This window comes from Octodon degus, unplaced genomic scaffold, assembly GCF_000260255.1.
Source record: "Octodon degus isolate 3935 unplaced genomic scaffold, OctDeg1.0 scaffold00065, whole genome shotgun sequence".
NCBI classification, from domain to species: Eukaryota; Metazoa; Chordata; class Mammalia; order Rodentia; family Octodontidae; genus Octodon; species Octodon degus.
In genome coordinates this window covers 9,064,014-9,076,016 of record NW_004524641.1, presented here as the reverse complement: position 1 = coordinate 9,076,016, position 12,003 = coordinate 9,064,014, and the positions used below count along the sequence as shown (strand labels likewise).

At 40.2% G+C, this 12,003-nt stretch overlaps 1 pseudogene; it reads right to left on the bottom strand.

Moving 5' to 3' along the window:
- Positions 1-6,913: 6,913 nt before the first annotated feature.
- LOC111817657 lies at positions 6,914-7,013 on the bottom strand (annotated as a pseudogene).
- Positions 7,014-12,003: the final 4,990 nt, after the last annotated feature.

The window sequence follows — 12,003 nt, the reverse complement described above, 5'->3', positions numbered from 1 at the left end:
TATTAATTTTTTTGCAGGAGATTGAACCCAGAATGTTCACATTGAGCTACACCTCTGACCCTTTTGTTTTGCTTCTAATTTTTTATTTTGAGACAGTGTCTCGTGAAGTTTTGAGGCTTGTCCTGAGTTTGTGATTCTCTTACCTTAATCTCCTAAAGTAGTGGGATGATAGAATGTTATTATTTATCATAGATAAAAAGTGGAAATTATCCAAATTTCTAGTGATTGATGAATGAATACACATGTGTTTTTCAGTTCTTTAATGCTTTTATTTCTTCTTTTCATTTTTTGGAGACAGCCCTCACTCTGTAGTTCAGTCTGGCCTTGACTGAACTCACTATGTAGCCCAGGTTGGCCTTGAATGCCTGGCAAACCTCCTACATCAGCTTCCTCAGTGCTGGGATTATAGGTAAGTGCTGTGAGGCCCAGCCTTTTATTTTTTGAAACAATCTATCTCTGACTCAAATCTAGAACCAGATATTTCTCTAAGTGGCTTAATTTCTTTTACCATTGATGAACAAAATTTATATTTATTTATTTTCATTTTATGTATTTGGTACAGGGTCTCACTATGCAGCTCGGACTCATAGTGATCCTCCTGTTTACAATCTCCCAAGTGCTGGGATTACAGGCGTGTGGTTGCTGGCTCAGTGCACCCTAGAGGTGGGGCTGGAGTGGCATAGGGGACTAGGAATCAAACCCAGGTCCCTGCGCTTGCCAAAGCAGGTGCTTAGTCTGCTGAGCTATCTCACTGGCCAGATGAATAAAATTTAAAACACAAGAGCTGGGCATTAGTTGTGCTCATTGCCACTGGGCTGTAATTGCTTCTGGGCACTGCTGATGGACAGGGCTAGATTTCTGGCATTAGCACAAACAGAAAAAGTATCTTAGAGCAGGGCTTGGTGACAGACAGCTACAGTCTGAGGCAAGAGTATTGCTGCAAGTTCTAAGCCAGACTGGCTACATAGTGAGCTGAAGGCCAGCCTGCACCACATAGTAAGGACCACATAGCAAGACCCTGTCTCAAAAAACAAAACAAAAGATAGTATTCTAATTTTTAGATTTATACAGTCCCTCCTACCACTCCCTTAGCAAGATGTGAATACCTATGGAATTTCCTTGGTAGAAATCTGCATACTAGAAGCTCAAGGAGGCAAACTGGTGAAATACAGTGAGAATGAGAAATGAGTCTTTATTATTAGAAACCATTGACTTTGAGAGTCATTCGTTACCACCACATAATCTAACCTGTTCTATTACCGCACAAAACCCCGGTCCATGTACAGTCATTTTAACATAAGTCGCAAGAGATATTAGGAAATTTAAATCTTTTTTGTGTTTGCATCAATCAGTAAGGCATCAAAAGAGCAGAAAACCATCATAAATTTTAAACTGGTCAAATTTCTGAAAAGACATCTGGTACTTACTTCTGACATAATGAAGGATAGTCCCTATATAACAAAGACTAAAAATCCCAGGAGAAACAGGGTAACAAGGGCTATGTTTTCCATATAAAATCACTTCACAAGAAGATGAGGACTCCATGTCACTGTACAGATTTATGAAGAAAACAGAATTCTTAATAGAGCCTTGGGCATCTGCTCCTATCATGGAGGGAAAGCACTTCCAAAAGTAAGTAGACAACATTTGCCTAGAACCTGCTATTATTACACTCTGTGCATATGGTAGCTAAAAACTCATTAGTTTTATAATTCTGGCTGAAGTTGGCAAGCCACCTCCAGAAATATTTCATACAAGCAAAGTGACAGATGGCAGTTTCCTTTGTTATAGGATGAGCTGGTTAGGGGAGTGGTCATGCACATAAAAATCATCCAAATAGTGTGAAACTACTCTTATGTAAAATAATTTATTTGCAGCTTCTGATACGTTAATCTTCATGTAATTGGCCTACTTTCTGTCACGCAAGAATACATTATTGGTCAGACTTACATAATTCTTTAAAAATAGGATTTGAAAATACACTTCAATGGCCTTGATGGGGTAGACTTGATTATCCCTCAAGATCCCAAAGGAATTTATTCCAGGACCTCTACCTTCCACCAAGATCTGCAGATACTCTAGTCCTTTATATAAAATATAATATTTGCATGTCATGTGTGCACATCCTACCATAGGCATTCAGTCATATCTAGATTACTTGTAATACCCTAATAGGATGCAAATGTAATACTGCAATGTCTAGAGAATGACAAAGACAAAAGTCTATACATGTTCAGTAAGGATAAAACCACCATGAGCTTAACTACATAATATACAAATGAGAACTCACAGCCCACAATATTCAAATGACAAGGGCTTGGGAGAGTCTGAGGATCTGTGAAATAGCAAGAGGTTGCAGCAGGGTATGCCTACACAGACTTCATTCACGCAGATTCAGTGCGCTTGTCCATCATATGGCCAATTCAAGTTTTGCATTTCAGAAATTTCTAGAATATTTTCTGAATATTTTCCATTCATAGTTGGTTGAGTCCTTGAATACTGAACCTGCAGTTACAGAGGTCTGACTGCATAAATCAGCTTGTACTAGCAAGAAACCAGGGGCAGTTACTATGTTTTAACTTGTCTCCTACAGTTGTATTTTCTACTGCAAAGATTTCTTTGTTGGTTTATATACATTTCTGGTACAACAGCCTCATTTTTCTGTGAGTAAAAATGTCCCAATCATATGTCAATACTTCCTGACAACCCAGCCTGAAACTCTGATGATAATCCATTCTGGCTAATTAGAATAACATGTCTCCTGTCCTCTTGATTGGCTCAGAGATAGGCATATGACCCAACTTGGGCCAATGAGAAATTTTCTCTAATTTTACAATGAAAAATTATCAAAAAGAAATGCTCTCTTTTCAGTGGATAGAATATTAACCTGGACTTCCCTTTGGAATCTACGTAGCTACAAAGAAGAAATCAGGACCAAGAGATAACCGGCTTTGACATTTCTAGAGCCAAGTAATTTTGAAGCCACCACACCCTTGGGCTGTTTTTTTTTTTTTTTTTTTTTTCCACTTACATGAGTCAGTAAATTTCCTTTTTTCTTGTTTAAGCCAGTTGGATTTCTTTCAGTTGAAATTGTAAGAGTTTTGATTAATGCACTCACTATTTTAGAACAGTCAAACAGCTAGAAAAATATTACAGTCCTCCCTGGCCTTATCTCTATGACTTAGTCATTGAACCAGAAACATAGCACAAGTGAAATATCTTCCAAATATAGTACATTTTCTCAAAGAATCTCAAAGCATTCACAAAGTTCAGAGAATAATATCCTGGAGAACATTAAGATACCTTGGAGGAACAGTGCTAACTCTTAGTGTAGTTAAAAATAACATTGATCTTTTCTCCAAAATAGGCTATCCACCAGCTACTATATAAGGCATTTTATAGACATTAGTAGTCACAGTTCTTTGACTACATTGGTATTACTATGTCCACTACACAGATAGGGGAGTTAAGGCTCAGAGATGTTAATTTCTCAGATGTGACTGCTTCAGCATTTAACTTGTGCCTGCCTAGCCCTGAAGTCTGTGCTGTCCTGAGCCATGTTGCCTATCTCTTTTGTTAAAGTTTATTCTTAGATGATGGTTCTTAGGATCTGAGAAAGCAGTATTTTGTGTTCTAGAAATATATTTTGTTAAGTTAGTGGTTAATCTTATAGTAAAAATATTCTGAGTTGGTCACAGAAAGCTAGACCTTTCTGTGAATGTCTGCCTATTGAGGTCTCAGCTGCCTGGACCAGAAATGGAAGCATAGGGCTGGTGATATAGCTCTGTGGTCTAAAGCGCCTGCTTAGGCAAGCTCAGGCAAAGCGCAGTTTGATCCTGGCACCACGTGCCACACCAGTCCCGCCCCCGGGGTGGGCTGAGTTGGCCACAAAAAAATTTAAAAAATTTAAAAAAAAAATAAAATGGAAGCATGACCTGCTCCCAAGGTTTGGTTCACTCACTTGGGAATTTTTACTAAGTGGTCAATCTTTGAGCTGGAAGGTCACATATGTGACTTGTAAGATACACCCCTCTATTTTAAGGAGAAATATGCTCTCACACATTTTTCTTTTCCCAATAATTAACTCAGTTATTACATGTTCTTTTCTACAATCTCCTTCGTGTGACCTTCCACTGAATTAGCCAAGACTCTCAGAGGCTTCTGGGAAGAAAGGGCCGACCCTGTCAAAACTCAAAAAAGGTCTGTGCGGTGGCACAGACTCATAATTCCAGAACCCAGTAGCAGGAGGCAGGGGTCACAAGTTCCAGGTTAGCTTGGGCTACAAAAGCCTCATCACAAACAAACGCCCAAACCCAAACCAAACAAATCCCAAGACAACAAAATACACAACACAATATAAAACCATCAACCTACCTGTATCAGTCTGACTCTTGCTACAGAACAAGGCAATTCAATACCAGTCTTTTTTTTTTTTTCCCAGCTTTATGTATAGAACTCAGACCCTCACATTTGCCAGGTAGGTGCTACTGTCACTGAGCTGTATCCCTGGCCCCTTTAATACTGGTCTTGCACAGCCTGGTGGGAGCTCTCTTGTGTTCTTCAGCCCAGCAAGCAATGCTTCATATCCTAAATCTGAGCTTTCTTGACCTGCATTTACTTCATTAACACAGTCTCAGGGGAACTGGAACTGGGCCTCATAGAGAATTTAGATGTCAGAAATTTAACGTAGCACTGGTTGCCAGTTGAAATGCATCCTTCCCTCCCGGTGCCATTTCTATCAGCAACTGTGGCTCCCTGCTATGCTATCATAGGTCAGAAGCATGATGAATTCAGAAAGGAACCTGCCTGCTGAGTGGGGGCAAGCGGGAGGGGAAGGAGGGATGGACAGAGAGAGAAAAGGCTTCCTGGCTTTGGACAAAGCTCCTGGGTAATGGTGCACAAGCCTTGGAATTTGTTCTCCCTGTTCTTCCTTAGTTTCTGCCTGTGTTGGTCAGCATCTACTTCTCTTCAAGTTCATATTAAAGGTTTTCTTGAGGGGCCGGGGAGACGGCTCAGTAGAATAAGCGCTTCCCTGGCAAGCACAAGGGCCTAAGTTCAATCTCAGGTTCTGCAAAAAAAAAAAAAAAAAAAAAAGAAAGAAAGAAAAAAATGTTGAAGCATAGGAAATTAGATTAACGTTCATTCATAGCCATTTGATGAGGTGAAGGTTTTCTTGAAAGCAGTGGTGTAGAGTTTGTGCAACATGGATTCTACCCCCAGCATTGAAAACATAAAAGTTGCTATTCCAGGAGAATGTAGCTTACTATGAGAGGCATCAATAAAGGTAATAATCTCCATAATAATAATTTGTGTGTGTGTATGTGTGTTGTGTGTGTGTGGCTGGCTCAGCCTGCCCTGGGGCAGGGCTGGCATGGCATGTGGTGCCAGGGATCAAACCTCGGTCCCTGCACTTTACCTAACCTTGCCTAAGCAGATGCTTTAGACCATGAACTACCTTGCCAGCTCAGTCCATAATTATTAATGTGAAAAATTATACATTTCCAGGAGTCCCCATCTTACGCTTTTTTTTAATCAACAACGACCACGAATTACATTAAATTGCAACTCAGTATTCTGCACAAATAAGTGATAGACGACCACATGCCATCATTCTTGAAAATGTTGATTCTAAGCTTGATGTAGGGAGGTTGGACATGGGGTCAAGAACACTAAAAGGGAAGACTATGGCTATTTCACTCTTTTGGGTGAAATGGCCAAAATTAGATAAAGAAAAAGATGGAGCAGAGAACCATCTTCCTGTTCCTGTGAAGGTGCAGGAGGATTTGAAGCTAAAGCAGCCTGGATACTCGAAGAAGCGCTTTCTAGTAGTTTTGATGGGCCTCCTCTTCATATAGATATGGAAAAAAACTAAAGAAAATGGCCAGGCATGGTGGTGCACACATGGAACCCCAGCACTTGGGAGGCTGAGGCACGAAGATTGCTGTGAGTGTGAGGCCAACCTGGGATACACAGCAAGACCTTGTCTAAAACAAACAAACAAACAAACAAATAAATAAAATATCCATACACCTCTCAGAGTTTGACGTATATTAACTTCTGTGTTAGGTCCTTAGGCTTCACGAAATTACCATAAACATAATGGTTTAGCAGAACTGAAATTTGTTCTCTCACAGTTCTGGCTCTGGTAGTACCAAACAGGAAGCTGCCAGAGTTGATTCCTTCCGCAGGCTCCGTGGGAGAGGATGAGCTAGCTGTGCTGCCTCTCTCGGATCTCCTGGAGGCTGCCAGCAATCCTTGACATTCCTCTCTATGTCCTTGCCCTAGTTTTGGGGCCGGGGGCAGAGTCTCACTACGTAGTGCAGGCTGGCCTTGAATTCGCTATGTAGCCCAGGTTGGTCCAAAACTCACAGCCATCCTCCTGCCTCAGTCTTCCGAGGGCTGGGATTACAGGTGTGCACATCATGCCTGGCTTGCACCTCTCTTCTTCAAGGACATGTCACAGTGGACTACGAGCCCACCCGAGTCCAGGTTAATCCCATGAAACGTCCTTAACTACATCTGCAAAGACCCTTTTTCTGTTTTCTTTTTTACATTAAAATTTTCCAATATATTTGATGCTTTTTTAACATTCTAATTTTATTTTTGTTTTCTAAAAAGAATAAATATAGTAAAAAAATAGAAACAATACAGAAATTTGCTAAACAAAATGAAAGGAATTCAACAATGGTTGTTATATTGTATATTGTTGTCTTCAAATTAGTTGCTCAGATTTCCAGATACAAGCATGCAAAATTGGTCAAAGAAAAATGAAAAAAGAAGTAAAGACTATTTAAGCATAAACTGTTCCTTTCAACAGACAGTAGAAACCAGAGGTATAGTTATCCAAACTGTCGTGTGTGTGTGTGTGTGTGTGTGTGTGTGTGTGTGTGTGTGTATTTCCCTTTCTTCTTTCAAAAACATGGAACGCTCCATGAATTTTTGTGTCATCCTTGTGCAGGGGCTGTGCTAATCTCCTGTGTATTGTCCCAACTTTAAGGGCTGCTGAAGTGAGCACAAAGACTCTTTACCAAATAGAAATTCATGGACTTTTTTAATGAATGGGCATACGTTTTGGGGAGAGGGTGGTATTGATCCCACTACTATTTATTCTAACTTTTACAAATAAAATATCACAGAGATTAAAATTCCCTCCTCAGTCCTCTTCTATCTACTTTCCTTTGTCTCTAGATACAACTATCCTAAGTGTCACTATCATGCGTGCCTTAACTTTTACGATCTTTTATATTCATAAAAAACTCAGGTATTTATATTACAGGCATCACTTGTGTAAGATTAAAAGCTTTCTATAAATATTATCCTGTACATTTTCTTTTGCTTGTTTTTTTCACTGATAATTGATTTTTTAAAAATCCATGTGACTATATCTAGCGTTAGGGTACAAATATCTCACAACTTTTTTTAATCTGCCCTTGTATTGAGAGGCAGTACTTTATGATTTGGAATGTTACAAACTTGGTGAGGCCAGGATGCAACCTCCCGATTGCCAGGTGCATGGGTATGGAGCTTCTTGGGAACTGGAACCTTGAAGTAGAACCAGTAGCTTTTTCTCTCCATTTTTTATTCTCTGAGAGAGAATAATGTAGATGTTAACTATTATTTCCTGAAGTTTGCTAACAGTGGGCTGTAAACTGGTGCTTACATTATTAATGGGGGGGTAGATTTTTATTTTACTTATAATTCACTTTCTTTAATGACTATGAGATTATTAAAGTTTAAAAATCTCTTTAGTTATTTTGGTCTGGAAAGTTATTTGCTAAATGTTTATAGACTTATGGGTATTCATAATAACATGAAATTCAAGTTGTATTTTGAGCCAGAAATTTAGGTCAGTGGCATAGTACCTCTCTGGCAAGAGTGAGGTCCTGAGTTCAATTCCCAGTAGCCCCCAAAAGAGAAAAAGAAAATCTTTTTTAAAAAATTGAAATTTTTGAAGGTCAAAATGTTGATAGCTCATATGATTCATTACAGCAATTTCTGTGACTTTAAATTTCATATCTTGGGGCCTGGGAGATAGCTCAGTAGAATAAGCACTTGCCTGGCAAGCACAAGGGCCTGAGTTTAATCCCCGGTTCTGCCAAAAATACATAAATAAATAAAAATAAAAATACAGATTGCCCTTTAAAAAAATAAGTTTCATTTCTTTATCTTGTTATTATGAGTCTCATTCACACTTTTTGTTTCTGATCTCTATATTGACAACTAATTGTTGGTCCAGTGTAGATAATTTGACTTTGTTTTTAAGATTATGTCCCTTGTCTTTAATGTTCTGTTAATTCTTATGATGCTTCTAGATAAATCTATATTTACCCTACTTGGTGCTCTCAGACCATCCCAAGGCCATGTGGGTGTGGTCGGCCAGCACCCATGCCATAGGGTCAACAGCCTGCTTTCGTTTTCTGCTGAGCTATTGATAACTCTTGGATATTGTTGCTCTGGCTCTGAGTTTTTGCTTCATCTACAACATGTATTATTTTATTTCTCTTTTTCTCTTTACTCATTTCTTGTATTTAAAAAAAATGATGTAATGACATTTTATTGGGCAATTCTGTATGTGTGGAGTTAGAAGAGAGTCTTTGTTAGCTCTGATTAATTGGTTAATTAGGATCCTCTTCACTCTTCTGTGAAATCATGAGGAAGAAAGAAAGATTCAGCTGCTTTTCATTGAGAATCCTAGCACTGAGAACCAAGGAATAACATCCTCTTCCAGACAAAATCCCTGGGTGACATAAGATCAGTGCAATTTAGAGGTGTGACAACTTGTAGATAAAAATGTTACATAAAAGTGAGTGATGTCAGTGTGAAAGGACATGTTAGCATTCACATTTTATGGAGGAGGTACTGAGGCCCAAAAATGAAGGATTTTCCCCAAATTTACAAAGATGGCATGCGGTAGAATCAAGACTTTAAGCTCAGATCCTAAGCCTAAAGCACATGCTTTCTTTACCATATTGCCTCTCAGATAACTGTATTATTTATAATAAGAAGGGACATTTTTAAAAAATAAAAATTAAAAATCAGATGGAGGGACCGGCAAGATAGCTTAGCAGACTAAAGCGCCTGCTTAGGCAAGCTTAGGCAAGTGCAGGGACTACAGTTGGATCCCCAGCACCAAGTGCAGCGCCAGCCCCATCCCCAGGGCTAGCTGAGCTGGCCACACACACACACACACACACACACACACTCAGTCTGAGGGCTGCTATTGGAATCTCGACTGTCTTTTGTGGAAAGTTCTAGAGGCCACCCAGCATTCATTTCTGAGACCTTCGCCTCTCCCTAAAGAATAAAAGAGAGCATACGGTGGCGGCTGTGTCCAAACCCCAGTATTTGGAGATTCTGGGTGCCGTGGGGTGCCCTCCAGTGAGAACGCATGGGCCAGCCTCACGTCTGTGGGGAACGCCTGTACGCGGAGGTGATGGTGGAGAACTCTAAGACCGGGGCTTCCCTGGCTGCGCGTCCAGAGACAGACCTGATGCGAACCTGGGCTGGAGGAAGAGGGGCGCCCTCATCCAGCGGGGCTGGGGAGGTCGGTCTTGCCGAGCACATCACAAAACTAAGAAGATATAGTCGCCTGGTTTACAGACATTTCATCCCATTGGATGCAAAGATTTCTGGAAATCCTCGGTGCTGAGCAGACAAAAGTTAATTGTTGACCTTTTCTAGGTTTCCATGTAAAAAGTTAAGAGCCACCTTAAACTACGGCAACTGCATACTCTCTTTTTTCTATAAATGCCCGGATTTCCACAGATTCTGTGTTCATTAAAGTTACTCATTCTGTTGTGAAAAAAAAATCAGATAAAATATATCTAAGGACCAAAATGCATAGCACAGAAAAGAACTGTAAAAGGGCAGAAATCAATGTACAATGAATATATATATATACTTTTATTCCTGTTGAGAGAAATCAAGTCGTTGCACGTCAGTTGAATGCATTCCTCACAGATAGAACTACCTGTCGAGCACAGTTTTGGAAGCGCTCAGCAGATGGCATTCCAAATGAGAGATGCCCGCATGGGCTGGGAAGCTATAACGCATTTCAAATGTCTATGCCTGTCTCACTGGCAAATGAGATTGCTTTGAAAAGGTGGGGAAAAAAGAATATATATATATATATTTTTTTTTCAAGGCTGTTTCCACTTGAAAAGAGATGCACACCTGCCTTATATGGATCAGATCTCTGTCTGTATAGCCATGAGATTATGTGTGGCAGCAGATTATGCGTGGCAATTTCTGTACCTTGACATCTTCCTTCTTTATCTGTTATTATGAATCTCTTTCATTCAAAATTGGATAATTCTGAGGTTCAAGGTACTCCAGTTGATTTTAGTATCTCTATTATTTCCATTGCTTTTTCTTTTAGAACAAAAAGGGGTCTGATTTTCTCATACAAGAGATCACAGATGTTACACCTACTCTTTTGTTGGTATGTAACATAAAGCCCAACTGAAAGTGCCTCACATAGTAAGGAATTTATTCCAGAAAATCTGGAGATGGAGTGATCTGCAGGTTGGGCAATTTGAGGGCTCAGTAGTGCCCATCAAGAACTCTGTCTCAAGCTAGGCATGATGGTGTGTGCCTACAGTTCTAGCTTCTCAGGAGGCTGAGGTGGGGAAAATACTTTGAGCTCCTGAGTTTCAGACCAGTCAGGGGATCATAGTGATACTTTGTCTCAAAAAAACAAACAAACAAAAAAGAACTCCCACCCTCTCCATGTTTTCTTGCTCAGGTCCCCTGTAGGTGGGGCTTGTCCCCTCATTTTTCCTATCATGGTTATAAAATGGCTGCCACATCTCCAGGCTTCTTTCCCTTGTTGAGAAGTGTTAAATATCCAAAGGGGCAATTTTATTTCCAACTGGAGAAAAACCCCTCCCAGAAGCTACCACTTATCCTACAAAAATTTCTTTCAAAAATTCATTTGCAGGGATTGCCTCACAAACCCACTCCTAGTCAATCAATGGTAAGGCAGATGAACTTACCAAAATGGACTCTGTTAACAGATACTCATCCCTTGGAGTGGGGAGAGGCTCCCTCACTGAGCACATGGCCACAGTGAGGAAAAACTAGAGCAGGGTTCTGTGGATTAAGCAGTGTGGGAAGGGCTGGCTATTAATGGGCAAGCAGCCAGATCTGCCACACTACGTCCTATTGGATGGGGGGAGATGTCACCTTAGCTAAGGCTGAAGAAAGGAACCTACTTCCACTATTTAACCATCAAAGATCTATGAGCAACCTTATTTTTTAAGCCATAAAAAACATTATTTTTCCCAGTGCACAGATCTTAAACCTGTACCTTTGAAATATATAGCTTTGCTATCCAGAGCAGCACTCACCTTTTTTCTTGACAATTAAATTTTTTACCATTCTAAACAAGCGAATCTTTTGAGCACTGCTAATCTTAGTGTCTCCTCCTGTAGCCCCAAATGGAAGCATCTAACTGAGAAGGCCCAGTACCTCTGGCCACAGTGACTTGGTCAATGCATGGGCCAATTCATGCTTTTCTCAAGACTTTTCTAGCTGAAGATGAAAGAAAATACTCTTTCTTTGAAGATGTAGGTTGAGTTCCTCTCCTAAATACTGAATTATAAATCTTGAATACAAATAGGGGGGTGATTCTACCTGCATAATTGTAGCTGGCCTGAGACAATGAGGTCACTGAGAAGGAGAAACAGAGGCAAGATGTGGGTGGAAGGAGGGAAGAGGGGAGAAAAGGAACAGAGACAGAGACCTAAGCATGTTTCTCTGAGCCTATCATTCCTGTCCCTTCTGAGGTTTAATATTTTGAATTACTGCAGTGAGTATGTCCCTGGGGCATGCCGAGACGGCAATTGAGACTGGGCATGGTGGCCTGTGCCTGTAATTCCAGAATTTGGGAGGCTGTAAACAGGAGAATCTCTATGAGTCCTATCTAGTAGTGAGACGCTGAATACCCTGTAGACCCTTCCCTAAAAAATACAGAAAAAAAAGACAAGACAAGCTTGTCTTAAA